Genomic DNA, 8,612 nt, shown 5'->3' with positions numbered 1-8,612 from the left:
AATAACGCGAAGGTCGCAGGTTCGAGACCTGCATGGGCCATATTTTTATTATTTTATAGTTTTTTTTTCCCTCAATTTAACGATTGTTTTTTTACCCACTTTTAATCTTAAATTGTTCCATCTAGCATTTTTCTTACCTAAAAAAAAAATTTCATCATGTTTCTTTTCACTTTTTTTAAAATAAATTGTTTCTTTTCAATTACAACTTAGCATATAATTATATGACCACCAATGAATCTGAAGAGCAACAAGAGATAAAAGAGGGAATATTGACCGATTAATTCCGAAATAAATAGTTTACTATACCCCTCAAAGATGGGGAAAAGTAAAAGTGGAAAAATTATTTTCACACGGTACATCTAATATTGTTTTCTGAATAGAAGTACATCTAATTAAATAATCAATTTTAAGAAAGAGTAGTTGTTGTAATGTATACTACGTAGTTGTGGAATTATGAATGACGTGGCGGAACATGAGCCACGGGTATGTATTAAGGTGAGCGACGTACAGATTTGATGTAGTCTTCAAGAGCCTTAAGCTGTTCCTCAGAAGGCGGTGTTTGGTTGTTCTTGATTGATCTATGTACATCATATGTTGTTGATGCCAAGAATAGAATCCTGTTTTCATCACAATACTAATTGTTTATTGGAATCGAATTTTGTTACAACATTTAAATGCTAACATAACATGATGATAAATAGATATACGTACGTACCCAGAAGCGAAAGCTATAATTTGGCCAGGAAACACGGCTTTGCCAAATATTCTCATCGTTTCTAATTTTTTTTCTTCTTCTTCTTTCCCTCAATCACGCTTTTTCGAAAATATCCTACTCTCATTTTTGTTGTTATTCATATATAGGACTATTTTTTTTCTTAGACATTAATCAACGGACTCTTACTTTTTTGTCAAAAAATAAACATGGATGGATATTGGGTCAAGCATGGATCCAAGACTTTAAACTTTGGTAGAATGAAATTATTGGACAATTTGCTCTCTGACATGTGATATATTTCTTTTATAATACTAAAACCTTCGCCTCTTAATATAAATTTCTTTTTGTGTATTTATAAAAAAAAAATCTTTTTGAGCAATTCAAAATGATTAAGGAAATTAGATTAAAAATAAAAGAATTAAAGAAATTAGATAATATTAAAGTATCAACAATATTATTGATTTTATTGTCAAAAAAAAAATGTTCTTGATTTTTTAAAATTGCTCTTCAGTTATTGGGCATTCGTATTTTATCACTTAATTAGAGATAGAGGAATAATTTGGAAAATAGCAAGAGGAAGTAGTAATGGTTATTTAATTTAAAAATTTATATAAATTATTCAAATTGTCCGCGTAATTCTGGTGAGTATTATATTAATTCAGACCAACCGATTTGGTCTACGATCTAGACTACGTTTGGTCCAAACTAGACCAGATTTAGATTAGATTTTTTTTAAAACAGATAAAATTGTGACTTCTAAAAAAAATATATTTAATTAAAAAAAAAAATCAAGCTACAGACTACATAATAAATCTTTTAGGCCGACTTATTTGAATAAATTCAAATAATATTTTTTTACTACTATAATTATTATATTAAATTTTGATATTTTTGTTAAATATTCAACTATTAGTAATTTACACATCAACTTTCTTTAATTTTTGACATACTTAAATGTATTATTATAAAATATAATTAAAGTAAGATGTATATAAAGTCATATTCTTCAAAATATCATTTTAAATATCAAAATAGAACTTAATTTCATTCACATATTAACTTGTTATTCTACTTAAATATATATTTAATTATTTATTCAAAAATATTAAAATAAAATAATTTTTTAAACAAATTAACATACTATATCAGACTTCTATCAAAATCACTGTTTAATTAAAAACATACTCGACTTGAATTATCTTTATCCATACGTTTTTGGATTGAAAAAACCTTTACAACTGATAAATAAATACATACTTATATATAATAGATAGACAATAACTAATAGTTAGTAATTTTCAATAAAATATTTTTCTAAAGACCCAGTTTTTTTTTTTTACTAATTTAAAGACCCAGTCTTTTTTTTTTTACTAATTTAAAGACCCAGTTAACAATTACTCATGCATGGAGAAGCGTTCGACATATACATCAATATCTATTACTAGAGTTTATAAATTGTAATAATAATTATAGTTCCTATCATTATTATGAACAAGTAACTAAGCAATAATTTAGAGTTAACTATGAAATGCATCAGTTACAAAACTCTTATATTCAAAGAGTTTTAGTAGCAATGAAGATATAAGCTTCAATTTTCAATTAATATATTTTTCAAAATATATTCTCTACCTTTAACACCTTTAACAGTGATCTATACAAAATTACAAATACTTCAATTATACTATTTAAAAATCATCCTCCACATTTTGTTTATTGAAATTGCTGCACTCAGAAAATGAGTGTTTGAAAAATTAAACAACCAGCTTGACTTTCAAGCAATTCACTCTATATATACACAACAGATCAACAAACTGAAATTCAATATCCAAGTGATATATTTTGCGAACCAACAAGTTACATCATGTAATTTGCAGCCCATAAACTTGCTGGAGCTTCACATAAACGAAGGTTTGAAGTGCGTATAGTATACACAAAAAAACACAGAAAACGAGTATAACTAAGGTGGATCATACAGAATAAATAAATTATGAACAACATGATGCGGCTCTGGATCCTTCAGCGGGTCTATCAACAAGAACCATCCCTGCTGGGTTTTGCGCTGGCTGTGCTCTTGGTAACCTCTTTGCTGTTAACATTGAGCAATTATAAGTCAAACAATGTATATGTTAGAATATCTCCGCATATCTTCACAATATTTTCCAAATACATTGAAAGAGGATCATAGAAAAACTATTATTTGCGTGAATGAGTCAGCATTATAGTACAAATTCATTTGGTTCACATTTCTTTTTTTGCATGTTAATCTAATCAGTAGTGTAGACAACGAGAATATCTTGGCCTACAAAAAGACAAAAAGTACCTATAGGGACATATATTTCCTCAAAAGGAGAGAGTTTCCATTTTCTCTTCCTACTTCTTGGACTAATATAAATTATGTTTAACTTTACTTGATTTTATGCTTATGCAATTAAAATAAAGAAGAATAAAAATTAAATAAATCACTTATTAATAAGCAGTATAAAGTGTATATAATAGGAAAGAACTCACACCTATTTCATAAAATATATCATTAACATTGGTTGCTGCTTTTGCAGAGGTCTCTATGAAAAATAGACCATTTTCCTCAGCATATACGCGTGCTTCCTGCATTGTACAAGAGACAAGAGTCACAAGCTGATAAGTAGGTAGTTCCAAGAAATGTCACCGGCATGGAGATGTATAAAATAGGCATCTGTTTAAATACATATAGGCTATTAATCGTAACAGCAGAATAAAAAATTATTTTAATAATAGATTTTACTTCAAAGCATCTTCTGTGTTGGAAATGGAGTACTAGGATTTAGGATACTGAACAATTACCAAGGTAAAACTATTCTATGTAGAAGCTAAATTCGGAATTACTGCACATAAACCTTTCTAGTTAAGCTTGTGCCATTTTTATTTTGGAATAAATATCAAGACTTTGTGAATCAAAGCTGCAGTGCATGAAACGAGGCAGTTCGCCACAAGTTTTAATCATGGTGAAACCAACAAAAAATTAATCCCGCCCATTTCATTGGAGTTTATAAACAATTTGTTTATCTGACCCACAAGCACTGCTAAGTGCTAATAGAACTACCAACATGCTTGTTTAGATCCCGCTCCAAATAACTTTTTCAATAAGCAGTTGTAGAAAAAGAAAAAATTGAAATCATTTAGCAATAGCTGACTGTTCTAAATAGCTTCTCTTATAAGTTATAAGTTGGAATTGATTTCTGCGGCTCAAATTTTTTAGAAGCACTTTCATCTAACTTATCCCACGTACAACTTCACAAGGGCTTTTTCAGTTGGAACTAAATGTTTATTTAATTGAGAAACTTCTATAAGCTAGAAGTTAATACAAAATGAGCCTTGAAATCAAACAAGTAGTTTCTCATGATGCAAATGTAAGTGTTGAATATATAAAGCTCAACTTGAAGATGCTCAGAAATAGAATAGTTAAAATATGTAGCAAATAAATGTTCCAATCAGACTTGTGCAAAAAAGAACTCTCCTGGTTTGAAATGCTAGTTACGGTTAGAAAAGGTTTCGATACATAAAGCTATAGATACTGGAACTAACATCAAATACCACCTTGAAAAGAGTAACAACATAAAAATTGTCAAATGTAATAATCTGTGATCTTTGAAAATTTAACAGAAAAAAGTTGTGCTTCACCACTGTTGCAGAAAAACTGAAAAACTGAAAACACAGTAATACTTACTTCAGCTGTCACTTTCCTCTTATCTTCCAAATCAGCTTTGTTACCAGCAAAAGCCACGACCATGTTAGGATTACCTGCAATATTATATAACCAGAATGAGTGCATTATTTGAGATCTAATAATTTAACTACAGCTGCCACAAAGCCTGTAATTAATGAGGTAAGGAATAAAAAATATATGATATTTGATGTAATACTTCATAGGAAATCCTCTATCTATTACTCACATTACATGCTTTATCAATTATTTCTTTATCTAGAATGCAAGTCACGAGAGCTGAGTCCTTCGGTAACATGTACAGGAAAAAATAGCTATTTTTTTTCAATAAACAATTAAATATCTATGGGTTAGGTTTAAATTAAATCAAAGTTTAATAGGTGTTTCTGCATAGAGAACCTTGAATCTGCCTAATTGTTTGCAATTCTATCATATATTCATCATTCTCACATCATGTCTTGTATTATCAAACATGCCTGTGCTCTTCTATACTTTGGAATAAAACATGACTTTATAGTTTCATTGAACTGATAAAAGTCATTCTAACTGTCAAAAGGAATATTTAAGAATATGGTCAAGATTGCTTTACATATAGTTTGCATTAGAAATTTGTTAACAGCTAATATATAGTTTGGTTTTCCTGTATACAATCTATAAATTTTATTTCACTCCACAAAAAAAAAAAAAAATAAGAATACGAAAACTTCAGAACCAATCAGCAAATACCTTGCTTCTGAAGCTCTTGGACCCACTTCTTCGCTCGTGTAAATGAATCCTGTCAACGGAAGAAATATTGAAATAATCATATAAACCACAGTATTAAACTAAATATAAACAATTAGTGATAGATTACTCTCCTGAATTTCATAAGGCATTGGATCAATTCTTTAACATTAGTTTCCTCATAACATTCATCAATTTTAATTAGTGATAGATTAGACAGAATAAGTGGACCCTATGTATACAATAAGAATCAATCCTTTTGGATTATTGAGTAGAAAGGAAAAATAATCTAGTACATGATAAGGAGCATGTACATTAACAGATCAAGAGATCATCTTGCAATAAATAATGTAGGATTTGGTCAAGAATAAGAATTTAATATGGCAGTCTAAAAACCAGGAATTCTTATTGTTGACCAAAATCCTACATCATTTATTGCAAGATACCAGATTTTTAAAAATAATTGCATAATACTAGATTTTTATTGGACAAGAATAAGAAATAATGTAGGATTTGGTCAAAATGAGAATCCCTGGTTTTTAGGCTCATCATACTTCATAACATGGCAGTCTGAAGTTTTTTGTCTTCATTTATTCCTTTTGGAATTATTCTCCAGCACAGAAAAAATTGCAACAAGAGAAGCACTTGCTCATCCAAAACAAGTAAACAACAAAGCTCAACAACATGAGATTTACTACTGTTCCCATTGCAATTTTGAGATTTGTCATAAAATGCAATCGAAACAGGATTAATTTTATTTATTTATGCCCCCATACAATTTCCCTCATTATTTATGTATCTTAATATTGAATATACAGCAGCTAAACAAACTATATTAAATATTACCGATTTAAATATGTAATCAGAAATATTCAAACTTCAAAGAGAAAGATATCATACCAAGTTAGTAATGTCATAGACAATGATAGCAGCAGCAGCGCCTCTATAGTACATGGGAGCCAAGCTATGGTATCTCTCTTGTCCTGCTGTGTCCCAAATCTCAAATTTCACTGTGGCGTCATTTACTGCCAATGTCTGGGAAAAAAACGCTGCCCCTATTGTTGATTCCTGTTTTGCAATACACCAAATAAATTCAGCAACGCTGTATCCACGAGTGTGTATGTTTAAGGATTTCGCAACAAATAACAGCTCTCTGAATTCAAACCCATTGTTGTGCACACACTACCATATACAGAAGAAGAAACGTTCTCTATTCCTCACCCTCCCAGCCCCGTCACATTTTTTACAGGGTATATACTTTAAGGGGAATTACTCTTAAGTACCCATCTTTTACCCATGAATCCTTGTACTCTAGGGGGATGTTTGGGAGGAGGATTTTGGAGGGCTAAGTCTATATTTTAATATATATTTGAGATTAAAAAAAAAAAAAAGAACACAATATATGATCATATAACATTTCAATCACACCTCATTTCATTCTTACAAACATTTTATAGTTTTCTTAATTTCGAAAAGAAAAACAAGTCTGCCTCTCTCCTCCCGTCCAAAATCCCCCTTCCAAACAGACCCTTGTTAAGGAACTTCTAAACAGCTTATAAAAAAAAGGAACTTCTAAACATTTTTTCTGAAACCAATGTCCAAATAAATTTAATAAACAGCCAATAACACTTCTAAACATTTATTGTGAAATCAACATCCAAATAAATGTTTTATAAGTTACAACCATACATTCTAATATGTTAATTAAATATATAAGATATTATAATCAAATCAAATTCATATCAAATTTTAAAAGTAAAGAGTACTACACAAAGCAAACTTCAGAATTATTATCCCATTCAAAGCTCCAAAGCCGTAACAATTCATTCTCACTACCATCCTAACTTTTTCAAACTAGAACCTCTCTAATCTTCTCCATCATATAATAAGTTTTAGAAACACTTCATTAAAAAATCGTAACAGAAAAACCCCAGTTTCAATTCGGTAAAATCAAAAGGGTCAAAAAAATAATATTTTTTCGCTAAACCTAAAAACCCATGAAAATTCTCCATACAAATTGAATTCCATAATCACCCAATTGAATTGAGAAGAGAAATCAAAATGGAAAAATAACCTGAAATTCAAGGAATTGACCCTTGACAAAACGCAAAACAAGACTGGATTTTCCAGCACCCATATCTCCAAGCAAAACCTGAAATTGAATCCACCAAAATAATTCAAAACAAAATAAAATATATGAATTAAGGTTATTGAGATGTAAAAACTAGATTGAAGGGGAAAAGGGGGAGAATAGAGAATAGAGAGATACCAATTTGGCGTTGAGGTTGGTGTGTCCGATCGTAGCCATTCAAGTGAAATTGAACCGATCGGAATCGAAGAAGTGAAAAGGAAGAAGCTTTGAGACGAAGAAATTGAAATTGAAATCGAAATACGAAGAAGATGAAGAAGAAGCTAAAAACAGAGTAGTTGTCCAAGTTGTATTGTATTGCTTTTGGCTTGCGTGCAAACGCGCTTCTTCTTTATTTTATTTCCCTTTTCTACGTTTAACTTTTTATGTTGAGGCAAATTCCACTTAGCTTGGCTTAGTTTAATTCACCGAAAACACACCATCAAAATTTATATATTCTACCAAATCATTATACATTTCACGGAAATTCAACTTCTTATTTATCTTTTTCAAAGGGTCATTCTATCTTATTTTATCCTTCTTCTTTCTTTATAGGTAAGTTTTTATTTTTTAAACAAAAATCCATCTTTAGTCTTTTAAATTTAATCTAATTTTTTCTTAAGATATAATTTTTATTTATTTTATTATTTAACTTAGTTTGCAATGTTAAGATATAATCGTAACATTGGAACAAATTGTTTGTCCAAGTTACTTTGCATCTAAGAAAAGTTAAAGATATTGATAATGTGGATAAATATTTATTGCTTTATTTTTAAGATTATATATGTATTTAAATTGTTGTAGAAAAAATCAAAATATATAGACTATTTATAAAATTTAATTAATATTTTCTGAAGAATTAATATGATAAACATATTATTGCAGCATTTGATTAAATTTCAAATTATCAAAAGTTTTCAATTGAAATAGCTGTTGTCAATATTAAGATAAAAGACTAATGATACAAATAAAATATAACTTAAAAAATAAAAAATTAAAAGAAAATAAACTTAAAGACATAACTAGAAATTGAATTAACTTAAAGGATTATAGATGTGTCGTTTACTATCTCTCGACTATTTTAAAAAAAAATATTCTTTTATTTATTTATTTATAATAAAATCAGCAAGTTTTGAGTCTCATTAAGACTTTTAGAATCAAAATTGATTTAGGAAAAAGATCTTTAGAAAAAAAAGTATCCTTGGCCTCATATTAAAATTAATATGATTTAAATTTATCAAATACAATAGTTGCAGTCAATGTGGTATCGGTGCCCCCTTTCCAAAAGATATAAAATATGTTATTCTAAGATGAAATATAAAAAAAAAAAAATGACAAAATCGATA

At 28.9% G+C, this 8,612-nt stretch overlaps 1 long non-coding RNA gene and 1 pseudogene across 1 annotated transcript; both read right to left on the bottom strand.

Moving 5' to 3' along the window:
- Window positions 1-281: 281 nt before the first annotated feature.
- On the bottom strand, window positions 282-1,027 carry LOC105851648 (uncharacterized). Its single transcript, XR_001143392.3, has 2 exons — window positions 716-1,027; window positions 282-617 (listed from the first exon to the last, which is right to left on the bottom strand). It is a non-coding gene; the product is annotated as an uncharacterized lncRNA (long non-coding RNA).
- Window positions 1,028-2,518: 1,491 nt separating this feature from the next.
- LOC101512595 (ras-related protein RHN1-like) lies at window positions 2,519-7,620 on the bottom strand (annotated as a pseudogene).
- Window positions 7,621-8,612: the final 992 nt, after the last annotated feature.

The sequence above is a fragment of the Cicer arietinum genome, chromosome 2, assembly GCF_000331145.2.
Source record: "Cicer arietinum cultivar CDC Frontier isolate Library 1 chromosome 2, Cicar.CDCFrontier_v2.0, whole genome shotgun sequence".
Classification (NCBI taxonomy): Eukaryota; Viridiplantae; Streptophyta; class Magnoliopsida; order Fabales; family Fabaceae; genus Cicer; species Cicer arietinum.
This window is presented reverse-complemented; position numbering and strand designations above follow the sequence as displayed.